This window comes from Ambystoma mexicanum, chromosome 1q (assembly GCF_040938575.1).
Source record: "Ambystoma mexicanum isolate Mex_15411 chromosome 1q, UKY_AmexF1_1, whole genome shotgun sequence".
Lineage (NCBI taxonomy): Eukaryota > Metazoa > Chordata > Amphibia > Caudata > Ambystomatidae > Ambystoma > Ambystoma mexicanum.
The window spans coordinates 355132297-355149144 of record NC_090922.1 but is presented as its reverse complement, the minus strand read 5'-3'; positions in this window follow the sequence as shown (position 1 = coordinate 355149144).

Below are 16848 nucleotides of genomic sequence, written 5' to 3'. Positions count from 1 at the left end.
TGTCTTGCGTGTGGCAGCGGATGGGCCCGAAAATAGGTGCAGAGCGGCGGCAGGCAGAGAGGGCACGGCTCACCATGGTCAGGGTGGAGAACTCCCTGCAGCGGGCATTGAGGCGGGCGGAGTTCCTCGAGGAGACTCGCAGGGAGTTGGTGGAGAGCATGGCGGCGTCCCTGCTAGCCCTCAAGGATAGAGCACAGTCCCGCCCCCGGGCTATAGACACAGAGTTCGATGATGCCCTGGCCAAAACTCTTGGTAACAAGGGCAAGCTCTGGGACTAACTCGCCGCCATTGTAAATAGTTCTTTAATGTTAGGTTTCCTTTCTTTTTCTTTTTTCTTTGGAGTCCATGGACATTGCTCCACTTTTTGTATATAGTTTGTTTTTTATAGGGCTTTTTTGTAGGATTCATCTGGTTTTGGGATCATGGACCCTTCAAACTTTCCTTGTGTATATTTGTACAATTGTGGATTTTTTAGCGTTTTTTTACACATGGAGTAATGGTGTTTTTTGGTTTACATTTGGATGTGCTAAAATGACTTGGGACAAGGACCAGTTTCAGGATTTTCACTATTTTTAGATTTCATGTTCCTTTGGAATTTGCATTTCATTTCGATTTACATTCATTTCTTTTTCATGGTCATGTTTGATTTTCTTTTGGTCAATATTAATTTTTTCAAATACATTTCCATGCTGTCCTATATTAGTGTTGTCTGCTCTCATTTGTTTGGAGCATGTATCAGTCGTCATTGGCTCAGTCATGTGTCACTGCTGTGTGGCCATGTTGGGCATGTCTTTGTGTGCATGTATGTGTGCTTTTGTCAATGACATGCCATGGGGCCTGTACTGGTAAGTGGGGACAATTGATGGGTGTGGAGTCGCACTGTGGGGGCAACGTGGTGTGGCATTCGGGTGGACATTTGCTACATGATTGTATGTTGTGATAATGTGTTTGTTGGGGGGACATGAGTCGGGGCCTGCTCGCAGGTTCCCGTCACTGGTGGGGGGCCATGAGTCAGGGCCTGCTTGCAGGTTCTCGTCACTGGCGGGGGAACATGAGTCAGGGCCTGCCTGCAGGTTGCCGTCACTGGTGGGGCGACATGAGTCGGGGCCTACTTGCAGGTTCCCGTCACTGGTAGGGGGACATGAGTCGGGGCCTGCCTGCAGGTTGCCGTCACTGGTGGGGTGGAGGGACATGAGTCGGGGCCTGCTTGCAGGTTCCTGTCACTGGTGGGGGGACATGAGTTGGGGCATGCCTGCAGGTTGCCGTCACTGATGGGGTGGAGGGACATGAGTTGGGGTCTGCTTGCAGGTTCCCGTCACTGGTGGGGGACATGAGTTGGGGCCTGCATGCAGTTTATGGTGCCATGTGGGCTGCCTGCAGGCATGGTCACAGGTGATGGGGGGTCCCTTGTGGTGTGGGCTGCCAGCGGCCATGTTCACGGGTGATGGGGGGTCCCTTGTGGTGTGGGCTGCCTGCGGGCATGGTCACAGGTGATGGGGGTTCCCTTGTGGTGTGGGCTGCCTGTGGCTATGGTCACGGGTGATGGGGGGTCCCTTGTGGTGTGGGCTGCCTGCGGGCATAGTCACGGTGATGGGGCGGTCCCTTGTGGTGTGGGCTGCCTGCGGCCATTGTCATGGGGGGGTCCCCTGTGGTGTGGGCTGCCTGTGGGCATGGTCACGGGTGATGGGGTGGTCCCTTGTGGTGTGGGCTGCCTGTGGCCATGATCACGGGTGATGGGGGTTCCCTTGTGGTGTGGGCTGCCTGCGGGCATTGTCACAGGTGATGGGGGTCCCTTGTGGTGTGGGCTGCCTGTGGGTATGGTCACAGGTGATGGGGGGTCCCCTTTGGTGTGGGCTGCCTGCGGCAATGGTCACAGGTGATGGGGGGTCCCTTGTGGTGTGGGCTGCCTGCAGCCATGTTCACGGGTGATGGGGAGTCCCTTGTGGTGTGGGCTGCCTGCGGGCATGGTCACGGGTGATGGGGGGTCCCTTGTGGTGTGGGCTGCCTGCGGCCATGGTCACGGGTGATGGGGGGGCTCTTGTGGTGTGGGCTGCCTGCGGCCATGGTCACGGGTGATGGGGGGGTCCCTTGTGATGTTGGCTGCCTGTGGGTATCGTCACGGGTAATGGGGGATCCCTTGTGGTGTGGGCTGCCTGCAGGGTGTGTTCGTGGGTGCTGCGAGCATGCAAGGCATTTTTCATGCGATTCGGCAAGCACAAGCAGGGTACATGACTTCACGGGTGTACGCAAGGTGCTTTTCATGCGATTTTGTTTGCGCAAGTGGGGTACGTGTATTCAAGGGGGTGCGCGGGTAGATTTTCACACGTTTTGGCTTGTGCGAGCGGGGTACGCGTATTCAAGGGGGTGCGCAGGTAGATTTTCACATGTTTTGGCTGGCGCGAGCAGGGTAAGTGTATTCAAGGGGGTGCCTGAGGAGTTTTCATGCATTTTGGTTGGCGAGAGAGGGGTACACGTATTCAAGTGGGTGCGCAAGCAGATTTTCATGCGATTTTGCTGGCGCGAGCCTGGAATGAAATTTTGCGGTGTTTCGCAAGGCCCTTTTCACGCGATTTGGCTGCCACGAGCGGGATACGTGCTGTTTTTCACGCGAATACGGTGTAGGGACGATGTATGCTGGCCCAGGGTTAGCGCGGCCCTATGCGCAATATTTGGGATTTCTATGGCTTTTTCTGACGCAAGGGGTGTTCTTGGGGGCATTACTGGCACTGCTGGATTTTCGCTGAACCACGGCTGCAAAAAAATGCTGTTTTGCGCTGCGCCTAGCGCACGCGTGACGCACGCTCCCTCGCTGCGCCAGGCGTGTGCGCTACTTCTGCGCTGAATTCTATGAATTGACCTGATAGTCTGCCTCGGCCCTGGTGAGTTGTTTAGCAAAACGCTGCGTCGGAGCTCTGACAGTGCACCCAGTCTCTGCCTTTCAGTGCTATATGGAAAGAGGAAGCATGTAGATCGATACCCAGTTGTCAACCTTGAATCTATGACCCTACCTGGAAACTGTGAGGCTGTGATCACAATAAATTACCATTCACACTATTGGATGGTTGAGTGTCATTGAGTGCTCATAAACATTGCAGCAATTCAACCAAAACCACGATTTGAACTTCAGAACACTGTGTCCTTTGCACAGCTGAACTGCACATTCTATACTCTTGTGTTAATAATTGTTGGAGGAACTTATGGGAACCCCCTGTGCATTTCCTCCAGCATTGGACAACTTATATGCTAAGAAAGTTGAGCGCACTTCAACTTGTCACTCCCCTTTCTTGTAATCGGATCTATCTGGAAACTGCGCTGTCTCCAGCTGCACACCTGTTTATTAAATGAACACCACATGCCTAAGTCCACCGTACGCCACTCAGCTCTGCCATGTTGCCTGCCTGTTCAGGTATAGATCCCCATATCTGGGGAGTTCAGCTTCACGCTATCTTCCGTTCAGCAGTTAGACATCTGTTTTTTTTGTTCCTGTGTTCCTGGCATAGTTATCACCCATGTGCTTCCTCTGTTACTCATGACAAAACATTGCGGTATTTTTAATTTAATAATTTCTAAGCAGCCAGACTGAGCTCTATGAAGCACATGTCATATGCACAATAATAGCATAATGTTATGAATCTGTCATCGCCAAGCTCCTTGGCAGCGCACACGTTTGTTATCCTCATTGGACTTTATTCTGTTTGAATGTCTGCAGCACGTAAAACAATGATTTTGTTTTGTATTCACATATCTATAAAATGCACAACAGAACCAATAGTGAAGCCCCCCATCCCCAATACCAGAGTTACAGAGTTAATATACATCTAAAAATCTGCCCCAGATATTCTCAAACAATATTTTTTTCTTCTGATGATTATAGATCACTCCATATCCGCCAGTTTAAACATCTCATCCATCCATGTAGGATAAGGGGATATCCTTGACTTCCAATGTCTTAAAATCTATTTGTTGCCATCAAGTAGCCCCTAAACAGCCACTTCTTCCGTGCAACAATTAAGTCCTCAACAAGTTTATCATCACCCAATGTCAGCGTCTCAAAATCATAAACAAGGGATAACCCTAGTACATTGTTGAAAACAGTGCATACAAATTCTATTTTTACTCGTAAGTCCTGAAATTGCTTCGTGCTTGCTGTTTTGGCTTGAGTGGTTTTTACCCACCCTCGGCACGTCCTTGGTGCATGTAGTCGTTCTGCTTACTGCAACTGTCTGTATTTTCTGAATTCTGCAGTTGCATTTGCCCTTGTGCAGTGGTGCATGCAGAAGTGATTATAAAGCAAGGAAGCCCTTTGGTGCTATTAAACGCATCAACAGGGTCCAGAATACAGAAACGTTGCACTGGTGCAAGTGCACAATTGCACAGTATTCGCACTAGGGAAAAGTGTGTCTTATTTCGAAAAACACGGGGGCATATTAGAAAACCACCACACAATGACAAGTGTGGTTTGGCATGTTATAACAACTAGAGCAAAAACTGCCCCAGTACAAAAAAAAAAACATTTTCACTGCATTTGTTCACCAGGGCAAGGTTTTCCCTAGTGCTAATATGGAATGGCACTATTGTAATAATGCAATATGTCCCAGTGTTTTTCGAAATAGGGCAAACATATACCTAGTGCTAATACCGTGCAATGTTGCACTCCACCGGTGTAAAGTTTCTGTAATGTGGCCCCTGGCCAGCATTCTTCTGACATCTTTTCAAGGAGTACGGAGTAGTGTTCTCCGTAACACCAGGCTGTTTGCACAGAATTCATCATATCTGGGGATTTGTTCATTCTAGCAAACATGCTACCCCGGGAAAGATTCAAAACACAAATATGGTATATCAGCATCCCCATAGTGTAGCCATTCTCATATTGCACAGGCATACTTTTTAAGTCAGTTTGGAAGGGTTTTACAATTAGTGTGTGCTTATTGTATTTAGCAATGCCCCTTCTAGTTTGTTGTCTTCTCGCTAATACGAGTAGGTTTTAGATTGTGAATTGGATGCATAGAGGTTACCTCTGGTAACACCATGAGCCTGCCCTATGTCTTTCCTGCTCTGCCTTCAAAGCTCGTTGCGATAATAAGAAAAAGGCCCTTGCGGCTTTCATTTTGTAACACATGGATAATGGTCATAGGGTTTTTCAGGTCTCGCCTCGGTGTCACCCGCAATCTCCCCAAAATGTTCAATATCCTTGGTTGTTGCTTCTGCTTTCCTTGACTTGACAGAGGTGAGAAGGTCCTGGTTCTGGCTTTGTCAGGTGAGTCATTCTTGCAGTTGGGCTGGGTTGGGGGAACAGGCATGGGATAGGGTCTGAGCAGGATCCAAAGCTTCTGCCAGAAGGAAGACCACCCAAAGATTGGCTGGCTATTCATTTGCCTTGGTCTTCTTCCCTGTACCAGGGTCCTAATCCCATCACCCACCGGGCCGTTTGATTGCCCTCTTTCTCCCCATGCCATGTGCTTATTCCTAAGGGTTTGTACCCTACTTTTGTTTTGTTCACTGTGTTACCCAGAAGCTCATGCAAGGCCTCCACAATGCTTCCTCCCATGCTAGTTCCTCCTTCCAGTCTGTTCACGCGCTGTGTAGGCTTGAAATGCATGTGTCCCTCTCTCCTTTCTCTTCCGCCTTGGTTACTCTTTCCACCTCCTCCTTAGCTCTTTGTTCCTCCTCACCTCTTCTTACCATCTCACCCATAGCTCCTCTCACCACCATCTCCTTAGAGCTAGATGTTCTCAGTGCTTTCTACTTGGCCTCTGTCAATGCTTCCTTCTTGGCTCCTTTTAACATCTTCTCCTTATGCCCTCCTCAGTTCTCTGACCACCTCCTCCCTAACTCTTCTCTGCTGCTCCTTTGCTGTCCCTCAACTTTCTCTTTAGCTCTCCTCTTCTTCTTCTCCCTCAACTTCCTGTCTGTCACCAACGACCTCAATACATGCAATTCCCAAGCACCCAGACCTAGTGTTTGGCCTCTCCGGTTTATATGAGCCTCTCCTATCATTCCATGCGACATACTTGTTATTGTGGGCATCTGGTTTCTCAGATTTCTTCTGGTAGTTGATTGGTGGATTATAATAACATGATTCGTCTGTTAAACTAAACGTGCAAGACCATGCGTCATCACCAGAAAGGGTCCCGGAACGTCGTCAAGAGGCTTAGCAGCCATCTTGGATTCTCTGTGCAACTGTATGATAATTGGGATTCCTCACTCTGTGCAGCCATCACTACTGCCTGCAAACCTTGTCTAGTGTAACTCATCTCCAAAAGAGAGCGACACCACTCAAGAGATGCTGTTGGACAGTCACTGACAGACAGTGCAAACTAGGATTTACTAGGCATCCTCTCTTGGCAGGAGAAACCCTTAAAGGGATAGATTGTAAATTGGCATCTTGACGTTGTTGTTACTGTCACTACCTCCACATTCATTAAAAAGGACCGGTCACTGTGATGGTGCCATTTGATGAGCCCCTGCTCTGCTTCTAGACTTTTGTGTGGTGGCAGTCCTCCACTTGTCACGCCCCATGCTCTGCATCACATAGCTTGTGGTGGCCTTCAGCCCCTTTGGCGACCTTACCTTCCACCTGCATGATTAGGCAAGAGACGTTGCTACTGTGAGCACTATTGGGTGAAGTTGCTCTGGCAGTTCATTGTTTTGTCGCACATTTGTAACGGAGATAGCATTCGAAACCAGGGGACCTTGGATACAATCCCAGCTTCCTACACGACCAAGATGGTGTAATCCTGGGCAAATCACTTTATCTCTCTGTGCCCCCGTCCACCTATCTGACACAATGAGGAGTCCTTAAAACAACTACCACTATAAAAACTATTTGTTATATAAATACTACAAAAGGGCCATACCCTTCTGCCTTTTGTTTTGGGGTGGTTCAGCTGGTACGGCTGTGGTTCGATTCCCCTAATGTGGGTTTTAGTTAGCCAACAAAACATATATATTTAAGCAGTTAGTGATGTGTTGGGTCTGTAGCTCAACCAGCTCACCCCACAACTGCCTAATGAACTAGCGTGCAAACTTAGTGCAAACTTAGTTCTCGAGTTATTTACAGTATTGAATATGGGGTATGGAAGGCATGGTATCAAACAGTAAGACAGACACAAGTGATCACAGTTCAAGGGTGTTTATTGAACTTCACTTGGGTTTGAAGAACGCCTATCTAAACCTAAATTTAAAAATGGGAGCAAGCTACGACCATTAAATAATAATAACGCAGTCCTAGTGATGTCTTGTCAAAGTAAAAGGGCCTATACTAATAAACCCATTGCCAATCCTTACTTCTAAATACAAATAGTGTGGGAAACAATGCTATGCATAAGAAAAATGTTCAAGAAATAATATGTCAGGATATTAAAGCAGTTGCCTTCCCTTCCCCACGTTTATTAACAAGGGACAAAGTGGCACACTCGAGTTTAGCAGTCTCTGGCTTCTCTAGCACGAGGGTGAAGTTCAAAACTTCAACATCATGGCCTTCTGTATCAAAGTCTCTTTGCCATTCAAAGTCTCTTTTAGAGAGGGCCTGATGCAATACAACAAACAACAAAGGTTAATTTATCCAAACTTTTTTACATGTACAAATTCCAAGGTGATTTTTCTGTTCACTCCGAGTCCCCCTCCACCGGGCTGAGACTCACCTCAACACGAAAACTTCTCGGATGATTTTCGCTTCACCCTGGAACCCCCTCCATTGAGATGAGACGCACTTTAACACAAAGCTTTCAATTGATCTCCCTCTGTCTGGCTCAGACCAACTTTATGAACTTTGCCACAAATTTTCTTTACTGTATCAAAATCGAAGACGTTTGATTGTGCGCAGGGTTTTGCTTGACCCGTCACAGGACCACTTTGATTCACAGCTCTCTACAACTCTTTCAATTTTCAACTGGATGCCTTACAGAGACCTTTGATTAAGCACCCACGTGGTGCCGGACCTCTATGTCAAAGGTATCGTATTTTCGTTTCAAAGTTCAATCACTCATCAGCAGTTTGCCTTTACTTGCATATTTTATCACACGTATTTCAAACAATGTTTGTTCCAGCGTTCGCCATATAATATTGCCTCTTGCAACCTCGGCTTCAACACAGACTGGTCTTGTATCGGTCTCCCGAACTCACCAGCTGTGTTGATTTCACTGACGCTGCTTTGTTCTTGAAGCCAATGACAGTACCACAGCAGGTAATTCTTCCTGTCTTGATTCCTGATGCGGGAGGGCCGCGGGTATCTCTGACACACAATGCAGGATTCTTCAGCCTGTTTTCCTGGTCTTGCTCTTTCCAATTTCGAGCACTAATGAAAGCAAGGGTTCCTTGTCGAAAAGGTCAAGGGAACTTCCCTCCTTGCAATCCCCTTCTGTTTTGCCGTCTTTCTCCTCTTGTTAAACTGCCAACTTGAAACTGCTGTTTTTTCGTGTGCTTTGCCTCGCTCAGAGTGTGCTCTCATGCTACGCCTTTTTTTTTCATGTGGGGAAGCTTAATGGAAGTTATGTGTGTGTGATGGTTAGTAATTGCCTGACCATGCCTGACCATTGTATTGGGACGCGTCAGGTATACGGCTCGGTTGTTAGTCCGTTTTCTCTCATAGCGGGCTGTCTGTGAGAAAGTGTTCGTGTTGTAAAGGGGCGGGGGTTGGATTTCCTAAATATCCTATAGGTAAAGGTCTTATAAGGCAGGGCATCCAGTGTCCCACTCCCCGAAGACCCATCATCCAGGTGATCCTCTCACACTTTTCCACCCCCAGAAACTGGATCCAAAAGCGATGGCCGTGTCCTGGCAACCTGGAAGACAGATCCCCGGGGACTAGTGGCTGAGACACGTTCTGGATTCTCACAGTGGGGAGTGGAAGGTAAAGGGTGGAAATGGTCAAACGAATTAGCATGGCCTAGGGGAGTCATTGGGTTGGAAAATATCCCAGCAACACACATAAGTTGTGTCTCTCCCCAGATCCTTTTTTTCACCTTTGTCCTTCAGCATGTTTTGAAGTTCTGTGAAGTTGCAGACACAGAAGTGATGAAACGTAACAAGGCAGTAACCATCTTGCAAGGGGCAGATCATCCTAAGGCTGTCACCATGGTCTGATATTCCTCTGGCCAAGAACTTGGCTGAGGCAAGCCTATGTGAATCACTCTGGGGGATGAGAAACTAGTCAATCCTAGACATGCAGCTGTGTGCCCGGAAAGGAATGAGAAGCCCCTTTCTGATGCATGTTGTGTCCTCCACGTGTCTGAGAACCCAAGTGCCATTGAAAAAGTGTGTCATTTAGTGGATGTGGTAGGGTTCCTATATCTAAGGTGAGTCTGATCCATGACCGGATCCATTACATCATTAAAATCCCCTTTGAGGACCCAAGTGTCTGCATGATTATTTCTAAGAACCGATTGAAGGTTGTCTAATAACTCGAGTGTTAATGGTGGAGGGGCTTAAACGGCCACAATACCTCAGATTGTGCCCCATGGGCCCCCCCTTAATAATACAAACCAGCCTCTCAGGTCCCGTTTTACTGTCAGGAGTTTGAGGGGAAGTCGTTTGTGAATCAGAATCAAGGTTCCCTGTGCACCGCTAAAGAATCTGGCATGGGCTGCAGTTTTATAATTAGATCTCATAAAAAACCTACAATCCAACCTGCCCAAATGTATCTCAGCAACATCGGAGAAGTGTTTTTTAAGGAATTGCAACACTAACTGTTGTTAAATACTGGATCCCAGACCATTCACATTCCAAGTTAGGAAAGAAATCTGTCTATCAGGTCCCACTGTTCCCATACATGTGGGTGAAAGATATTGCCCCTAGGGAGACTAATCCCCCAACCATTCCCCCAAAGTAAAAAAACAGCTGTCCCTTTTGTGAAACTCGCACAAATGTCCCAATCAACAAAAATCAACCTAAGAACATTCCCAACCATTCACACCCCGAAGTTCAACCCAACCTCAAGTACCTGTCATCTGAATCTTGTGATAAACATACAAGCAATAAAATGCAACCAACTGCGGGCTACAGAAAAAAACCTCCAGCGCAAGGCAGACCACATCTTACAGCACTCTCTGTTTGTTTAGAGCCATAGAAAATGAGAGTCAGGTGGAAGCTGGTTGGTCATCCTGTTCCTGTCGCCATCTGTGTTTCATCCACCCTGCCAGGCGAATCTGGGGAGTGACGATTCTGGTGGCTAGGAGACCGTTCCTGGTCATGTGGCAGACGCATGTTTTTTTTATCTGGTTTGGGACTTGGAGTAATGGCAACATGCATTTCAAACCAGCCCAGGGCCTCACATGGGTCATTGAAAAGATAGACGGTCCCCTGGTAGTAGGCCTTAATCTGCACTGGAAAAAAGAGAGTGCATTTAATGCCCTGGGAGTGTGCCTCTCTAGTATAGTCTGGAAAAAATGGCGATTCTGAACACGTTGTATGGGATTGAGCCAGTAGTGTGTGCAGTTTGTAATAGAGCGTTACGATCTTGATAATTCACTGGCTTGGCTATCTACGTGGGGGAGGCCCCAGTATGGGTCATCCTGCAGAAATTCAGTGTGCTTTTTCTGTGGAAAAGAAATTTGAAAGTTTCTTTGGTGCCACCAGATCTGTCAGCCATTCTTCGTGGAAGAGCTGCATGCTGAGTCCTTTTTCTTTTTCAGGGAGTCCCAGGAGTTAGAGGTTGTTGCGCCTAGAGCAACCCTCATTGCCTTCCGCTCTGTTTTCTAGTGTCTTAAATTGCTGCGCGATCAATGACAATTGATGTTCCATCGACTTGAAAACATCTTCTGAATCTAAGATACGCTTCTCTTTTCCTCCAACTCTCGAAGATAGCTTACGGAGATCATGGTACAGCATGGACACCTCTGAAGAAAGTCCATCTATCTTTCCCTCCATCAAGGTTCTAGATTCTGCAATTTCGCCCATTAAATCCATTACATTACAGAGAGTGAGGGCACTCCTGTGGGTCTGCACTGGCAGTTGCGTCAATGGTTACCTGAAGTTTAGAGGGCGGCAGATTGCATACCATATATTGGTCCATTTTCTTCTGTGATCCGGTTTTCTTGAGCTTGTCTTTGACAATGGTTTTGGAAAGCTGCAGTTGGGAGCAAAGACCCCCAAGTTAATATACCACTCCTTCTGAAATTTGAACAATTGCAATAATATCCAGGGCACAATCCCAGAGGGGAGTCCAGCAGACAATATGTGTTGTCATAGGACCTGCTGTTATTATATGATGTGGTAGGCACCAATGACCATTCTAAGGTAAGTGAGGGTCTCTGTCCTGCAGGATTGGACAAATCACCCACCACCCACTTCCGCCAGTCAGAATATGTATTGGCAGCAATTGGCTCAGTGTTGACCATTCAGTGGGGCTGGGGGAATAAGTGCCTCAGTTTTAAAGGTGTATCAAAAGGATTTATGCATACCCAGGTGTGGTCTCGAATAAGAGTCAGCGTTCATAGAAGGGAATTGCTCCTGTGTCCAACTGTAAATGACACACAGATTTCCTCATGAGCAACTCACCACAATCTCAGTATGGTCGCACGAGTCCCGAGCATCACCCCGAGTATGCGGATCCATCACACACTGTCCGCCAAAGGCGGTTGCCACTAAGCGTCCTTTACACCGTCTATCCTCACACCTGTCGGTCTCTGTACTGTCAGTCACGCCCAGATCCTTTCCTCCCCACTTCCAGACGGCTATTGTAGGTCCCAGAGTCTGGCCATAAAGTAGAAATCCGCTAGGCCACCGCTGATGACTAGATCGTGGACCGTTCCCAAGATGGTGCCCAGGATCAAGAATGCTCCGCAGTGACTCTCCAATCTATGGCGTCCAGGCGCAGTTTTCAACTGGAATCACAGCACAGTGATCAGGAGTTCCACTGCTGCTTGCCCGGTGCATGGATCGATAGAAGGCAGCAGTTTGGCGGTTTACACCTGGAATCACAGCACAGCGATTAGGAGTTCCACCGCTGCTTGCCCGGTGCATGGATCGATAGAAGGCAGCAGTTTGGCAGGATTATATATATCTAACAGAGCTCACGTCTTCATCGCACGGCTGTTCAACAGGAACCCACACCTATTCTTGAAGGTGCAATGACTATTACAGTTTCTAGGGAAGATGTAAGGAAGGCTTCCATTATTCCCTCCTGAGTAGAACACTAACCTGGGAGTGGTAGTGATGATTGGTTTTGGCTGGCAAGATTGCTCCATCCGAAGGAGATAAGTAGGCCCTAACACTCAATCACTGCTCCTAACTTGGAACACACGAAGAAACTTCAACTATGTGTTACGCTCACCTTGCTCCCACAGGGGCGTCGATCATAACTGGACAACTGCAGTCTACACCAACAGGACGCGTAGCGCTGAGATGACAGACTGGACCGGCCCACCTAACTTCGTCTGCTTGGCCCGTAGAAGTATTCTTCTGAAAGTTGAGAAAGGGAATTAAACACCCGTAGAGTTGAGTGTTAGCCCCCACCCTCACTGTTCTCCCCACTGATCACCTCTGATGTCCCCTCTAAAGTCTCACCTTATGGTTTGGAAAGATGAGCTCTCCATCCTGCTTCGAGTGCAGGGGCGCCTGGATAACCAGTTGCTTCACTGGTTCGAAGGAATTGGAGAGTTCCAGAACAATATGACCCTGAGGTTTCCGGCGAGGCACCGTAAGTATATAGTTCGTAAGAGTTCAAATGTCTGACTTTCACTCTTGTCCGATTCCTGGCAGACTGCAGCTTGACCCACGCGAAGATTTCCTCATGGCAGCCGGTAACATTCAGGTAAGGCTCTGTATTATCCCACACAGTTCGATAAAATAATGCCAGTATGTAATCTGTTGCTTTCTCCCTTATTCAGGTGCAGAGAGAAATTATGAAGTCTCGGGGAATAATGCCTCCGGCGGTAAAATCAGGTAAGTCTGTTATGGTGAAAAGCATTCCCTTGGTTGTCCCTTTGGCTCACCTTGCTGTCCTTTTTTTCCCCTTAGGTGTCGGAGTTTGGCAAAGATGAGATGGAGGCTGCGCCAACTCGTGAAGATGAATAGTACCCCCGGCGGTAAAATCAGATAAGTCTATGGGGGGTAACTAATATTGCCTCCGTTTCTTTCCTTGGCTCACCTTGCTGTTCTTGTGTCCCCCTTAGGTTCAGGAGCGCGGCGAGAACAGTGGATCATGGAGATGCTGCTAAGGCCGGTGACTTCAGCGCGGCGCAGCAGCAGGTGAGGCGACACGTATAAAATAACTTCTTTCTTCCAGGTCAAAGGCGCGGTGGATCCGGAATTCAGGTAAGGAATAAAGGTGTTGTTCTTGTTCTAACCTTTCTCCTTCTTTCCACCTTTTTCTAGGAGCTCCAGACTCGAGGCGGGCGTGGCAGAAAACTGGATGCTGACTTGCAGGAACGGTGAGCGTTACACTGCAGGATGCAGAATAACGGGAAGCGTGTGCTGCTCTTCGGGCGTGGTTTAAATAGCCTCTAAAGTAGTTCCAGGTAAGTATTCCTCCCCAACCCCGCCTGAGTAAAAAATAGTCCCTAGGTAAAGTAGTCCCTTCCAAGCCTCATATGGGCTTGGAGCTCTTGCAGCATGGTCTGCATCAGTTAATTTTGCAGCATGGTCTGCATCAGGTAAGTTTTAATCCATGAGCCTGGCGTCTATGGCGCCAGGACTGACTGACTCTTCATATGAGCCTGGCGCGACATATGCCAGGACTGCACCCAAAAAGCCCCTAATAGAGGTTGTTGGGCTTGCTTGGGATAACTTGATGTCTCCTTTTGGGGTTGATGGACTTGGTCTGGATCCCTGGGGGAGGGCATCATGACAGTACTCCCCCCCCAAGGCCCATCCCAAAGTCGTTCTTCCCCGTGGTTTGGGTTTATCTGGGAAATTTTGGTGGAATCTTCTCACCAATTGAGGTGCATGAACGTGGTCACTAGGTTCCCATGACCTTTCTTGTGGTCTGTAACCTTTCAAGTCGATTAAATAAAAAAGTTTCGACTTAACCATCTTGGAGTCCAGGATATCTTTAACCTCAAATTCGGGTTCCCCGTCTATGAGGATGGGGTCTGGTGGCTTGGTCAGTCTTGTCCCAGGTTGCACTGGCTTCAGAAGCAACACATGAAAGACGGGGTGAATTTGAATATTAGCAAGTAATTCCAACTTGACGGCCACCGGGTTGATAATGGCCTTAATAGAGAAAGGTCCCAAATATCTAGGGTTAAAGGTCCGCGTTCCCTTTAGAGGTATGTGTCTTGTGGCCAACCATACTTGATCCCCAATCTGGTATTGTGGGGAATCACTCCTATGCTGATCAGCATCTTTCTTGTATTTTTCTTTCGCTTGTTTCAAATGTGCAGTTGCTTCCTTAAAGGCTTGTGTAATAGTAGCATGTAGATGGTCCACTGCCGGCATTTCTAAGTGTTGAGGTGAATCAAGTTCTGAGGTTCGAGGATGGTGCCCGTATATGTTATAAAAGGGGCTTTGTCCAGTTCCAGAATGTACTGAATTATTGTATGCATATTCGGCGATACAAAGAATGTCCTTCCAATTACTCTCAGTCTGGTGTAGCATACAACGCAGGTATTGTTCAAGAGTCTGGTTGGTCCTCTCCGTCTGACCATTGGTCTGGGGGTGGTGCCTGGTTGATAACCTCACATCGATTTGCGCCAATTTACAACATTTCTTCCAAAAATGTGAAATGAATTGACTGCCTCGGTCAGAGACCAATACGGACGGAAATCTGTGTATGCGAACGATGTTTTCGAGGAACTCCTTGGCCAGGATTGAATCCCTTTAAAGGAATAAAGTTGGCCATCTTGGAAAAAAGATCCACAATAACTAGAATGGTGTTAAACCCATTACAGGGAGGCAGATCTGTAATAAAGTCTAATGATAAGGTGTGCCATGGTGTAGGCGGAATATCCCAAGGTTGTAAAAGTCCAGCTCGTTTTTTCTTCTGACTTTTGTTTTGGGGGCAAATGCCACAAGACATTACAAATGACTTAATGTCCTTTCGCCAGGTGGGCCACCAGAATTGTCTCTTGATTTTCGCCTCAGTCTTTGCGATACCTGGGTGCCCTTCCATCAGGGTGTCATGATAATTGGAAATGACTAATTCTTGTAGTTCCTTATGTGGCAGAAACAGTCGCCCTTGATAATAAGGTAGGTCATTGGTGACAGAGTAGTCCGGCCCTTTCTTTACCCAGTCCTGCAGGGCTGTTGGATCGAAAAGTTGTTGGATCTTTACCTGAATGTCCTCCAGTGTCTGTGAAGTAGTTATGCCAAGAATCCTTTGTTCAGAAATTATAGGTACTGGTTCTGGGTTCACATATGCTTCTTCCATTCCTATTCGGGATAAGGCGTCTGCTTTACCATTTTTGCAACCAGGTCGATAGGTGATGACGAAATCGAACTCGGCAAAGAACAATGCCCATCGAAGTTGGCGTGACGATTGGGCCTTGGCTGTTTTTAAATACTGCAAATTCCGGTGATCGGTGATCACAGTAATGGTATGCCTGGCACCGAGAAGGTAGTGCCGCCAAGCCTTGAAGGTGGATTTAATGGCTAATAACTCTTTATCGGTCACTGCATAGTTTAACTCGGGTGCCGAGAACTTTCTGGACCAAAATACTACTGGGTGAAGCTGACCAGTTTCAGGATCCTTCTAGGACAGGACAGCTCCCATGGCTAAACTGGATGCATCAGTTTCCACTAGGTATGGAAGTTCAGGGCGTCGGTGCTTTAACACAGGTGCAGACGTGAATTTTGCTTTCAACTCTTGGAAGGCATTTTCAGCTTCTTCGGCCCACATAAAGCGTTTGTTTTTTCTGAAGAGTGCTGTGATGGGGTGTACAATATGTGAGAAATCCGGAATGAATCTGCGGTAGAAATGAGCAAATCCGAGCATGCTTTGTACTCCTTTAACTGAACTAGGTGATGGCCACTTGAGGATTGCGTCCACCTTTCGAGAGTCCATTCGGACTCCTTTGGGAGTCAGGATAAACCCAAGGAATTCAACTTCCGTAGCATGAAAAATGCATTTTTCCAATTTTGCATATAATTTGTGTTGGCGTAATTTCTCAAGGACTGCTCGGACATGCTTCACATGGTCTGATTCCGAAGAGGAGTACACTAGAATGTCATCTATATATACGACAACACAAACGTCAATGAGTTCACGAAGGACATCGTTCATAAAATATTGGAAGGCTGCTGGTGCGTTGCACAACCCGAAGGGCATCACCTGGTATTCGAATAACCCGTACTTAGTGCGAAAAGCAGTCTTCTATTCGTTGCCCTTTTTTACACGTACCAGATGATATGCTCCCCGGAGATCTAATTTAGTGTATATGCAAGCGTCCTTTACTTGGTCTAGTAGTTCGGGGATCAGAGGCAATGGGTATCGGTTCTTAACCGTGATCTGGTTCAATGCGCGGTAGTCTATGCATGTTCTGAGGTCACCTTCCTTTTTGGGCACGAAGAACAAAGCTGAAGATGCAGGGGACTTGGATGGGCGAATGAAGCCATTAGCAAGGTATTGGTCCATGTATTGTCGTAGGTGAAGGTTTTCAGGTTCCGTAAGGGTGTAGATCCTACTACAAGGGGGTTGTGCACCGCGTATGAGATCGATTTGACAATCGTATGATCTGTGAGGTGGTAAGGTGTTTGCCTGTTCCTTTTGGAAAACATCCTGGAATTCTTGATATTCTTGAGGCAACTGCATGGCTGGAGTGGCGACTGTGGCCAGGCCTGCGTTCAAAGTCTTTTTTGGGTAACAAGTTTGTGCACAATCCAGGAAGGTTATTCTCTTCTCTCGCCAATCAATACAAGGATTATGTGTTTCCAACCAAGGTATCCCCAGTATTATTTGGAACTGCGGGGCTT